The sequence below is a fragment of the Canis lupus genome, chromosome 36 (genome assembly GCF_003254725.2).
Source record: "Canis lupus dingo isolate Sandy chromosome 36, ASM325472v2, whole genome shotgun sequence".
NCBI classification, from domain to species: Eukaryota; Metazoa; Chordata; class Mammalia; order Carnivora; family Canidae; genus Canis; species Canis lupus.
This window is the reverse complement of record NC_064278.1, coordinates 26471083-26484629: the sequence shown is the minus strand read 5'-3', so window position 1 is coordinate 26484629 and position 13547 is coordinate 26471083. Positions and strand designations below refer to the sequence as shown.

General features: G+C 38.8%; 2 long non-coding RNA genes across 3 annotated transcripts in view; both read right to left on the bottom strand.

The window, feature by feature from the left end:
* LOC112668224 (uncharacterized) overlaps positions 1-11861 on the bottom strand; it is a 94831-nt gene extending 82970 nt beyond the window's left edge. Inside the window, exons 1-2 of one of the 2 annotated variants that reach the window (XR_003141587.3) lie at positions 11667-11861; positions 9765-9816 (exon numbers count right to left, since the gene is read on the bottom strand). This is a non-coding gene — a long non-coding RNA (uncharacterized LOC112668224). The remainder of the gene's footprint in view (positions 1-9764; positions 9817-11666) is intronic. The other variant, XR_003141586.3, reaches the window with a different exon arrangement.
* On the bottom strand, positions 2904-7507 carry LOC112668225 (uncharacterized). The gene is made up of 4 exons (XR_003141589.2): positions 5861-7507; positions 5556-5618; positions 4551-4643; positions 2904-3180 (listed from the first exon to the last, which is right to left on the bottom strand). It is a non-coding gene; the product is annotated as an uncharacterized LOC112668225 (long non-coding RNA).
* Positions 11862-13547: the final 1686 nt, after the last annotated feature.

The following is a 13547-nucleotide window of genomic DNA, read 5'->3' as shown; positions in this document are numbered from 1 at the left end:
GGAGGAGGAAGTCCCTCATAAAATTCTTGATCCAAGCCTCATTCCCCAATCCAGTCTGTTTGAGATACTGGAAGAAAGTAACAAAGGCAATACTATTCACGTTTGGGTAGTAAGCCTTTTGTGTACACCCCAAATTTAAAAAAAAAAAAGAAAGAAAAGAAAAAAGGAGAGGCAGGAAGTACCACGAACCCCTAACATCCATGCGTGATAGACGTTACTCAAGGTGTCAATAACGCGATGATAATGCCGCTGCCCTCAAATAAGACACACACATGAGGTATAAAGCATTACAGCTGATTGGACAAAACTGTAGCCTGGATAAATCATTTAGTTACTTAGATAATTTATGTCCCAAAAAGGCAGCCTTTAGGTAGGTAGCATATTTAACTATATTAAGTAATATAAATACAAATAACATGCAAATTATATATGTCATGCCTTCAACAGCCAGGAAACTGTAAAATTCCCAATACAACTTTTTACTAGAAATGATTTTGAAAAAAAATGAAAAAAATGATTTTGATATTAATGAAATAGACTGAAACAGAGCTAAAGGATGCATTTTAACAGATAAAGAGACTTATTAATAGGAATTTTGCACAGCTTTGCATATTTGATATCCTTAGAGGTAGGCTGGCTGAAGCACCTATCAGGTGTCTCAGATGTTTATAGATGCAGGCTGCTCTGACTGGTCAGTACTACACGGAGGCCTATACCATCAACCGTCAAATATTCTTTTTTTTTTCTTTTCTTTTCCTTTTTTTTTTCCTTTTTTTTTTAACTGTCAAATATTCTTAGTGCCATCTCTACATGTACATGAATGAAAAACACAGATGAGTACCCATCTCACAGAATTAGTTACGAGTAATGCTATAAAGTGCTTCGAATCCCATCCTTGGTCTTACTTACAGTGCTTTGCAAACGGTATGCTGTGACTCCGGAGCTATGGAGACACTCTGGTGGGATGGAAAGTTCAGCCACGTTTCTCCTACCCTCTCAGAGCAGCTCAATCACTAGGGGACCTCAACCTCCTGTCCCAGTCACCTCCTTCCCAGAGAATTAAGCAACAAAACTTTTCTATTCCTATTCTTTACTAGGTTAGGAAGCAGTCACTCTGAGCGATGTGCGCATATGTATAAGTGTAATAACCAGTTGCCTGCTCCACAAGGACAGTTACAATCTAGTAGAATTTTTAAAGAACTCATTTAAACATTTACAAATGCAAATAACTACTAACTAGCCATTAATTATCTGCCTTTCCTATGCTGAATAAGGCTGGCCATCCTCATTCACTGTTGGAAACTGTCAAGACACATTTTCTCATTTTGTATCAATCTGCTTTCTAGCCTACAGAAATCAAATAAAATTAATAATTCTGTGTTATCTAAATTTGGAAGCCTTAATCTATTACTTTTCCATCTGAAGACCACTGCCTTAGAGGAGAAAAAAAAAAAACACTCAGCAAGTAGAAGCTGAAATGCTATTCATAGATTCCATATCAGATAAAAGAAATGTTCCCATTTGGAGTCCTCTAAAACCGGGAGTCTTTTCATTACAATGGGGTAGAAAACAACCTACAGCAAGACCACCTTCATATCAGCTGCTAAGTCCGGTTTACGCTTTTCTTACTTCATTTTGTTCTTAATAACCCTAGCCAGTTATCTCCATTTTTATCACATCTATTGAACAAGACCTTTCATCTGTCTACCTAGTACGTTTTTCCTTTGGGGAATCACTCTCCCCATAGTAACCTGCTTTGGCTCACGGGTTCTGGTGAGCCCACCCAGCCCTAGGAAGGCCCAGACGCCCCAAGCCAGGGCTATCAGAAATGCCCCCAGGAAGTTCTGTGAAGGCTTCTGCACAGGTTCTCCAGGTTCCTGTACGGTCATTAACTTAAGGACCACGGAACCCGAGCTGCAGGGGCCAGAGAACCCAGATCTGAGGGCCAGTGCAGACTACGTTCAACAGTGAGTCAGTGAGAACCAGCGTCAACTGATTGCGATGTCTCTTGCAATAAATAAAGTATCTTGCAAGTGCCACTTTGGTGTTTTGAAATCGGTAAAAGGCAGTCTTCTTCTCTTGTCGGAGTACAACTTTACTCTTGCTTCAGAATTGGCAGCTATCACATTAGCAGCCAAGGTGACTATGTAGACGCGTGATGGGAAAAGGGAAAAGAAGTGCCTTTCTTAGCGCGCAGAAAGGGGTGCACGCATGGGTTCATCTAAGAAATATAATACCTACTTAACGTTTTTCTTCTGTGCATTAGCAAAATCATGACTTGTGGTCATTCCCTTTCCTTCCTTACTAATTACGTTGCCATTCTACCTAGAAAATTCTCAGGCCTTCCTGGAGACAAGTCTAAACTGGGATGATGCCAAACGTGTAAAACAGCAAGCAGGCCGGCAAATCTGAGACGTGAGCAAGCTGGCAGAGAGAATAGCAAAGTGAAAAGACAGAGAAGTAAGGGAATGCCTCGAATGAGACTTTTTTTAAAAAAGATTTTGCTTATTTATTCATGAGAGACACACAGAGAGAGGCAGAGACACAGGCAGAGAGAGAAGCAGGCTTCATGCAGGGAGCCCGATGTGGGACTCGATCCTGGGACTCCAGGATCACGCCCCGGGCCAAAGGCAGGTGCCAAACCGCTGAGCCACCCAGGGATCCCTTGAATGAGACTTTTTTTTTTGAAAAAGCACAGAGCCCAGCACAAAATAAGTATTCACTGTCCCATCTCTATTTTACTTAGTTTCAGAGGAATCACTCATTTATGATTTATTCTTCCCTCATTGCTAATATTTTTTCCCCATTTCTGAAAGGACCTGATGAGCAGGAGGTCTTGGTCCATAAATTCTAGAGTAAATGCCAAAGAGTTAGTGTTAAGAAACAAGGTCACACACCTGGGAGAGCCGGATTACCTGGATGGTATATCTTCTGAGGCAGATTGGGGTCGGCCCTGTGACACCGAGCACTGTCTGCTGAATGGCATTCTGCGTTCATTTGGGTAAGGGGCGAGAAAACAGTCAAAGAGGGCAGAAAGAACGTGCTGGACGGGTACAGAGGCCTTGGACTCCAGATAGGAGATCGATCAGCACACCTAAACCTGCAGCGCGCACTCCGGAGGGCAGCGTTTATGAGCCCAGCTGCAACCTCTCCCGCATACCTCCACCACGTACTAAAGGGCTTGTGGGAAGAAAAGAAACAGCAATAATTCAGCACCAAGCAAAAGCAAAGCAGACAGCAGGAAGAAAAGGGGAAAAAAAGGAAAACACCAGAATCCATAAATTCACAATCCCTATTGTGATCAAAGTTAAGAAAACTCTGGGCTTCAAAAACTCTTGAACTTGTTGAATTTGAGAGTGATGGAACATGCTATTTCTGGTGTTTGACCCTACAACCTTGTCCCTTTTCTGGTTGGAACCGCAGTGTCATTGAGCCGCCTGCCACAGGCATGCACAATTAAATCATTCCTTAAGAGCCATTAGCATGACAAAAACAATTGCTACCAAGGTTAATTTCTTTAGTAACCTTTAAATTTATTTTAGACATAAGTCACCAAGTGTGTATCAATAATTATTTGATTTGTGGATGTTTCTGACAAAACAGAAAAAAAAGAGCCGTCTTCTAAGATACATGATGATAAATGAAATAATAGACCAAAAAGGATGATTGGAACATTCTTCTCATCTTGAGTAGCACAACTTAAAAGTCAACGATTCTCATGGTCAAGAGGCTATTGTCATAATTTCCAAAAAACTTTATGCTCTTGGATCATGGTATCACTCTTATTTGGTGTGGAGAAGTGAGAGAACACATAAAGCAAACAAATGTACCAGTGTCGCAGAGTAAACTAATGAACAGAGACATTTAAACAACATTACGGGTTTTCATCATGGAAAACCAAAATAATTAGCAGTTTTCAATGAAAACGCTTCCTACTTCTTTTATAAATCATAAAACAGAGGCACTTTTGTCAGGAAATTACTGTGCAATACTATCTTTCTTTCTTTTCTTTCTTTTTTTTTTTTTTTCCTGTTTCAAAATAATGGCTTAGCAAGCCATTAACACTTTAAACCTCATGTAACTTTTTCACAATTTAAATTCAATACAGACACACTCATGCTTATAAAGGAAAGGGACAAAATAAGGTGGAACAAAGACATAATACTGAGGGAAAGTGGGATGATGAGAAAAATCACCCACCAAGAGAACTTTGTTGGACCCTTAAACCAGCTCCTTTTAGGCTCGTCCCACCTGAAGATGCATTAACCAATTTTTGGCAAATCTCCTAAACTGAAGTCACTTTATGCTGTGTGTTACATACACTACTGGCAGTATCTACATTTTCCTTCCTCTTTAGATGTCTATTTAAGTCTCAACAAGCCATTAAATTAACTGCAAATTTCAGTATTACCAAGCCATAGCCTCTCGGCAATTACAAACAGGGTATGTGTCCGTGTCTCATCATCCCAGAGATTAAGCAAAACTACGTATTTAGTTGAAGATCAAAAGAAGACCCGTGATCTCATGGTAAGAATTAAAGTTGATATTACCTTGAAAAACTCTGCCTCTGTTAAGCAGTGCCACCAGACGAACACAGCTTCCCATAGTTCATTTTGATTGATATGTGGTATCTGTCACTGAGGCTAGAATCCAAAATGTAATGCATACATTACCAGAACGTCAGATCTGTGGTCCCCCTAGTAGTATCTATTGAACAACAGGTATGGTCATTGAGGGTTAAAAAAAAAAAAAAAAAAAAAACCTAAAAAACGCAGAAAGAACAAAATCCCAGAAATGAAAGCAGTCTTGATGTTAATGGAATCAGAATCAGCCTCCTTACTGTACCCCAATTGCCACTGCCCCAGTTCAGACCCTCATTACACATGACTAACTTATCTCAAGGGCTTCTTAGTTTCTCAGCTTTCCTGGCTTCTCTATATCCAGCCTCGCTCCCTACCTCCACTCTCAGTCCACTCTGCACACAAAAGTCAATAATATTGTAGTAACATTACGTGGTGACTACACTTATTGCAGTAAGCACAGAGGGATGTACAGGATTGTGCAATTAATATGTTGTACACCTGAAATTAATACAAGATTAAGTTCATTGAATAAAAAAAACAATTATGCTCATAATACTTCAATTTAAATAAATCATTTTTGAAAACAGATTGTCTTACCATTGCCCACTCCCTGAATCCCCTCTTTAGAAAGAGAGAGAGAAAATACTAAATAGAATGGGCTACTGTGTAGGACCCTATAGCACATAGTTTTGCCTTCAGAGTCTCCCCTCTGACTCCATCTTATTATTCAAAATTTATTTTCTACTCCTACTAGATTTGTCTTTTGTTGTTTACTTTGTTGCATTGTATATATTTGGCAATTTACTTTGAATTCTTTTGGGAATGTGACTGGGTATGAATTTATTAAATATTCATTTAGGTCTACCTGCAAGCTACCCATTCTGTGAAACTTTTCTATTCTCCTCCGGGGAGCTAGTCACACCCCTTTATGCTACTGTGTCATTTCAGAGTCGCCTCTATTCAAGCACTTACCCAATAATGTTGTAATTCATTACTGGTTCCATTTTTAACATTTTAAAATTTGTGACATTTAACCTAAAAAAATCAATTATATACATAATTACATACATAATCAATTAAAGACCACGTTGTACTACATACCAATTACATATACCAAACCTCAGAGGGTCAGGTCTGACTCCAAAGTTTGTATCTCAACAATTGTACAGTAGTAGTTTTTATAAGCAAAATCATCCATAATTTAATGGAGAAATTTCCCAGATTCCTAATGCCAAGTAAGGCTGGATTTAAAAGAATAAGTAATTAATAATTCATACCTAATCACATTCCCAAGGGGATTCCAAGCAAATTGCAAGATGTCCTCAGTCATAAGGGATACTATCATCTCAATAATTTCTCCATGATCAAAAAACAAAAAAAACAATCACATAAAATGATTCTTTTCAGTTAGAAGACACATCATGCATTTTAAAATGCTAAAAATATTGGGGTAGGGTATGTCTTAAAATTGAAGAAGTACAGAAAAAACTTAAATAATTACACATGTGCAAGTCTACAAAGAAGTAGTCCAGGGGATCCCCAGGTGGCTCAGCGGTTTAGCACCTGCCTTCAGCCCAGGGCATGATCCTGGAGGCCCGGGATCGAGTCCCACATCGGGCTCCCTGCATGGAGCCTGCTTCTCCCTCTGCCTGTGTCTCTCTGCCTCACTCTTTCTGTGTGTCTCTCATGAATAAATAAATAAGTAGTCTTTTTTAAAAAGTAGTCCAGAGAGCTACAAAGGCACAGAGAGAGAAGGGACCAGGAGGGCATCCCTATGAATGTAACATCTAAGTTGAACCCTAAGCATGTGTACGGGGAACTGGTGGCACTGGCCACATAGAAACGTGTACCCTTAGCAGAGTCAATAACAGCAACCTTTTTAGTCTTGGAACATAATGGTGAGGCTCCATACACCATTATGGGTCCCCGGATGTACCAGCCCTTGAATATAACTAGTCACACCTGAACAGCCAAATTAATAACCACGTTTCCACAGTTCTGAGTCTCATCTCTAAATCTGCACAAATAGCACTGAGGGATGCCTCGGGGGTTAGTGTCCTCGGATACAAGAGTGCTGACAATATTACAATATCCTACTTTGGTCTCCTCGTCTGGAAACTCTGGCATCACCGCTACTGTTAACGTCTCCCGTGTAATTGTCATTGACTCTGCCAAGGGTGCATCTTTTCTCTTCGTCTGTGACTACATCTAAATGACCATGGTCTTTCAAGTCTATGACTCAGAACGGACTCCCACACGCCCACCACCAGCCTCCTGGTCTCTCCAGGTTCCCAAGCCCCAGGCGCTTAGCTCACTGAAGCCTCAACCAAGTAGCCTCCCTTCCTCCTAGAGACGACTGAGGAATTTTTTCCAAGGCCCAGTATTTCTACCAGGTATCTTTCAGTGTCTGTCTCAGTTGTTATACAAATTTGTTCTTTCTCCATCATTAGCTTGACTTCTCTTTTTAATATTCCCAACTCCAAGTTGCCTTTTTACTAAATATCCCCAGAAATTATTATTCACAATTCTCATACAATGAAATCCAAAATCTTTTAGTTGCCAGAAGGAGCTACCAAATAATTTCATCCGATCACAAACTTTTATATCGGGGTCTCATGTCTGGGGAGATACTGTATTTCAATCTTGCTATCTGCTTGCCATGCAGGTATTAAGTATAGGTCAAATTAAACATTCCTGGCAAAATTCTTTCTACACATCCTCACTTTGGGCTTTTTCCATTTTCATTTAGAAAAAGACATTGATGTCAAGGCTCTGAGAAGGAAAACTAGGAAATTTTAGGAGAAAAAATTATGGCAATATAAAAGAATAAAGTTATCATTAGATGTAGGGGTCCAGGTTTCAAGTCTATAGTAGATCTGTTGATCTACTATACAAACTACATGCTTAAAGAATTTAAGTACTTAATAATATTCAACATCATCACACAAAGAATTAATTCTATAAAAATAACTAATATAAATCAGAAAAATGGAACAAAATATTGATAAATGTATCTGATCTTTAAAAACTTCTTAGATGTCATCTCCAAAAATCTTGACAGTCTATTTTTTTCAGTCTTGACAAGCAGTCCATAAAATTTAAGAAGTTATTTACAAATGTAGAAAATAAATTTCATTTCAGTTGACTTACATGATGATGTCTAACATAATTTGTATATTAAATATTCTTCTATCATTTCATAGTAAATATAAGGCATAAAACACAGGAGGAAGCTGGAAGGCAAGCAAAGCTGTAGAAATTAATTCCAAGTATGTTCTGATAAGAGACGTAAAGAAAGAAAATAAAGTAAGTTCACAGTAACCCTACTAACCTTCTTAAATTCTCCACACATCTAAAGCTGTAACACACTTCACACTTCTCTCTACTCTCATCAATTAAAAAAAAAAAATGCTTTTAAACACACTTTTTAAAGATCTTTTCTTTTTTCCAAACTGTTTTAGGAAATGAAGATACTGTGTTTCAAATCATCTAAATTATAATTACTAAGTCAGTCCTCTTTGAAAATAAATCTCTTTTGTCTACTTGTCAAAATCTATTTGTTTTTAATTTGGAGTGATACTTCCCAGAGAAATTAAAGAACATTCATCCAATTCTTTTACACTCTTAATAGGAATTCTATTTTTAAAAATAATAGTAAATATAGAAAACAAACATATGATTACCAGAGGGGAGGTGGGTGAAGGGATGGGTGAAGTCGGTGAAGGGGATTAAGAGTATACTTATCTTAAAGAGCACTGAGTAATGCATAAAATTGTTGAATCACTGAAATCAATATAACACTGTATGGTAGCTATATTAGAACTGAAAATAAATACATACATACATACAAACATACATACATACATAAAGTCAACCACTTGGAGAAATAATAGCACTGAAAATTTAACACCATAAAATAAAAATGAGGATGAAACAAATCACTGAGAAATTGATACTTCCATCAACAAAAAGTTGTCTTTTTGCACCTCTATTCAAGGTTGTTTTTTCGACTGGGCTTTGTCTATTTTTGTGAGTTTTTTATCTTTTAGGAAATATAGAAAACTACCAGACCAAGTTCTAGAAATGTCTCCTATCCACACACCCCTACAAGATCAGGAAACAAGCTTTAATAGACTTCCTGGACTCATTCTATAAAGATTACTCCATTTCTTCCTAATACTTTTGCAACAGAAAACTTCTAAAATACAGCATTTTTACTCTCTTGTTAAAATCAGCCCCCTCCTTCTTTTTGAAACTGGGTTTTTGTCTTATACTTTTCTGACTGTCCTGTTTCCCGGCTACCCCCTAGACTACCTGCACTGGCCCTTCTCGCCACCTCCTTTCCCCCAGAGGCAGATGTTTCTCAAAGCTCTCCCACTCCACTCCATTCCTCAGTTCCATTCACCGCCGTATCTCAACTCCCAGGTTTCTTTAAAAAAAAAAAGACTCATCTGCCTATAACACTCTAACATTAGCATGAATTGAACCTTTAAATCAATCTTGTGTCCTAAAGCCAAGTATAAGTTCTTTGGAGAGAAAGAATTTTTCCCACTTGTTGGTTGGTGCCACAGAGCCTAATATCAGACTTTGCATTCTGTAGGTCTCTGAGAAATATTTTGCTGTTTGCTGAATAAGAAACCTGTTGAAGGTAGCATGCTTTCTGAATTAAGAGTCCAAACTAGAACTCAAGGCCTTTGATTCCCAGCTCTGAGTTTGATCCTCAAAGTCTGCTAAGCCATCAAGGAACAGTTCTTCTCAGAGAGTCTTATAAAAGCAATTATAAGTAAAAAAGTAAATTATAAGTAAAAAAGATCAGAATTAAGACTTTAAAAAAAAAAAAGAATTAAGACTTAGGGGGTGCGTGGGTGGCTCAGTTGGTTAAGTGGTCGACTCTTGATTTCAGCTCACATAATGATCTCAGAGTCCTGAGATCAAACCCTACACATCAGCATCCGTGCTCAGCATGGAGTCTGCTTGGGATTCTCTCTCTCCTTCTCCCTGCCCCTCCCCCTGCTTGTGGCCACATGCTCGCTCTCTCTCTCAAATAAATAAATAAATCTAAAAAAAAAAAAAGAATTAAGACTTAGACTCTAGGACCCCATTGTAGGAAGACTGAATTTTAACCTGATTTTTCTGTCGTTTAATAACCATATAAAATAACTTCTGTCGTGGTTTTCTTACCTGAAAAATAGGGACTGAAAACTACCTGCCACGCTTATTGAGAAAAAGCAATCTGTAAATGATAAAATATTGGAAAATGCAAGGTTATTATTATTGTCTCATAAATCCAAAATAACAAACCCAGCCCTTCTGCTAGCAAAGGATATTTGGTTGTGCTCATTCATCATCAATGAAATCACTTAAAGATACACACTTCTAAACAAAAGAATTTTGCTCTCAGGAAGAGCAACCTTCCAAATGGAGAAGCTTCTCTACAAAAACGGGATTAGAAGACCATGCATTAAGCCAGGAAAAATTTGAACTTTCACACTCTTCTCAGATACAGATGCTAACATTTTTGTGCTTTTTAATTTTTGCCAAGGCAACCAAATCACCGATTTTGGAAAGACAACTATATAACATGGTTTAAAAAAAAAAATCAATTTGTTCTAAGCGACTATTTATTCTTTCCCCTTGAAGGAATTACATGCATGGGTTATTTCATGACATGTAAGAAAACATCTTTCATTTTTATGATGTATATGGCACCACTTGTGACTTTGGTGCTCATGTCTTAAAGACTATAACTTGCTCATAAAAATAAATCAGATGTTTCTGCAGAGCCATGTAATGCTGCTGCCGTCTGCTTACCCCCAGTACCTAATGAGGCATGAGACAGGTTCTGAGAACAATCAAGTTGTTTACTCTCCTCTGGCTAATAAAGAACAACAGAAAAGTATTAGAGTCTATATTCATCTATATCATAGAAGAAACGGACATGGGGGAAAGCAAAAGGTCTTCAACATTAAAATGCCTGACGGTGGTGTCTATAACAAGGCAAAAGTAAGTGATGGTGAACAAGCAGGAATTAGGGCAATCCATCAACAGCACCAGGACAAAGCAGAACAGGTGCCAGTGACAGCTAAGGATGCTGTCCTCATCTCTCTGGGCCCCACGTCATCCTCAAAATGGACCTTTTTTGTGAACATAGTATGGAGCGCAGTCCTGAGAGAGAGAAGAATTGCCTCTTAACAGAGGGCACCAAGAAGCATGAAATCTCATGATGCAAATAATTCTAGCTTTGGGAATGTCTCCTTCAAAATTAAAACACATCAGGGCGCCTGGCTGGCTCAGGTGGTAGAGCATGGGACTCTTGATCTCGGGGTTATAAGTTCAGGCCTCATGTTGGGCGTAGAGATTGCTTAAAAATAAAATCTTCAAAAAAAAAAATTTAAATACCTAAAGCTTGGCTTTACAGAGGAAAATGGTAACTCTGGAAGGAGTAACATTTTTATTGTATAGTCATTTAAAATGCACTGATCCATTTTAGAGAGTATTTTAAGAGGAAGGTGAAACCGCTCTAGTAAAACTCTCCCCTATTTCTTTTTCTTTTTTCTTTTTTTCTTTTTTCTTTTTTATTTTTTTATTGGAGTTCAATTTGCCAACATATAGCATATCACCCAGTGCTCATCCCGCCAAGTGCCCCCCTCAGTGCCCGTCACCCAGTCACCCCAACACCCTGCCCACCTCCCCTTCCACCACCCCTTGTTCGTTTCCCAGGGTTAGGTCTCTCATGTTTTGTCTCCCTCACTGATATTTTCACTCATTTTCTCTCCTTTCCCCTTTATTTATTCCCCTTTTTTTCCCCCTCCACTAATTTTTATTCCCCAAATAACTTTTTTCACTCAGCATCATACCCTCCAGGTCCATCCACGTTGAAGCAAATGGTGGGTATTTGTTGTTTCTAATGGCTGAGGAATATCCCACTGTATACATAGACCACATCTCTCCCCTATTTCTATTGAAAAACATCACTGATTAGCAACCTTCCTGCTGAAGCAAACCCCACCCCTTCCAGGCTCTGGGCAGCAGCAGGGAAAGGGGAGCCACCCACCCACCGAGCCAACCCACAAAAGCACTCACCGACCAGCTCACAAATTCTGAATCCCGTTTTGTGGCCTAGGAGAAGAGCCAGGTAGTGAGGCCACGTAGCTTCACAAACGTCTGATTTATTATGGTCGTGGCCCTGCTGGTAGAGGAAACAAGCTTACACAGCGTCTGAGTTTCCCTCAAAGACACAGATGCACTATATCCCTTTATTTACCTCTCCAGGGCTTTTGTCTACACCTCCCCACCACCCCAGTGTTCTTCCTAAGAGAAGAGAGTTCACAAAATCTCTCCCAGCACCACCGTGGTTACTTTTATCCCTCTGGTAAATTCTGACTTCCTAAAATATTAACAGAAGTGTCAGGGATACTGCGGAACATTTGTCCAAAGTGGCTGCACCAATTTAGCTCTGACCAGGAAGAGGAGAGTTTCGGTTGCTCTGCATCCTTGTTGAAAGCACTCCTCATCACTCTAGCCACTCTGCTCTCTGTGTGCTGCCGTCTACACAGCGTCTCATTGTCCTATCGCGTCGCACTGGCGACCAAACAAGTTCAGCACCTGTCTATAGACTTATTGGCCTTTTGTATATCCATTCCTGTGACATGCCCATTCAAGCCTTTGCCCCCTTTAGATTGAACTACTTGCCTTTTTTTTTTTTTTTTTGGAACTGTTCATCTTTTAAAGATTTCAAGGAGTTCTTTACATATTCCATATACGAGTCCTATGCTGATATATGCATTACAAACACCTTCTCTCAGTCTAAGGCTTGCCTTTTCACTTTCCTGATGATGTCTTTCAGTAAACAGAAGTTCTTGATGTTGATGAAGTCAGATTTATCAACCATTCCTTTTATGAATTATGCTTTCTAATATCCTGTTTAAGAAGCGTCTGCCTAAAAAAAAAAAAAAAGAAGCGTCTGCCTACCTCTAGGTCATGAATATCTCCTTCTACATTTTCTTCTTTAAGTTTTACTTTTTTTTTCTTTTTAGATTTAGTTCTATCATCCAATTTGAACCATAACTGGCGAGTAGTATGAGCTACAGAACAACATTCATATCTTTCCCCATACAGATATCCAATCGATTTAGCATCGTTTATTGAAAAGACTTTCTTTTTCCCAATGAATTTCAATGATTTGCTCACCATAAATTAGGTAAGCATAAATATGTGTTTCTGTTTCTTGGGCTCTCCTTTGTTCCACTGGTGCTCCCTGGAGAAAGTCCAAAATCAGTAGAGAATAAGAAGCAGAATCTGTTTGGTAATATCAACTAAGGATAAACCCATCATATAACCTAGCCATTCCACTCCCTTCTTGCTATAGACCCAAGAGAAATGAGTACGTATGTCCCCCCCAAGATATGGACAAAGATGTCTATCACATCTTCATTCATCATGGTCAAAAACCACAACAAATCTAAATATCTACCAATAGAAGAATGAGCAAATCAATTGTCCTCTATTCATACAATGAATAGCAATTTACAGAGCCGCACAGCAGATGCGTATTACTGGGTAGCCATAGAAAAGAACAAGCTATTGCTGTGTACAGCAATATGGAAAACCTTACAGACATATAATGAATAAAACAAGCCAGGCCCAAGAGTCCATAATGATTCCTTCAGATGAAGTTCAAAAACAGGCAAAAGTAACCTGTGGTACTAAAGTCAGAATGGTGACTACCTCTAGGGCAAGCGAGAAGAGGGTACCGACAGGAAAGGAGCATGAGGGAGCTTTGTAAGGATCTGGAAATATTCCGTCTTGGTGTGATGGTTACATGGGACTGCAGATGGAGAAAAATTCATCAAGATGTAAATTGAAAACCTGAGCATCTTACTGCATGTTACTGTCTTAGTTTCCATCACTGCCCTAACAAGCAGTCACAAATTTAAGATGTTAAAACAATACCAATGTATTATC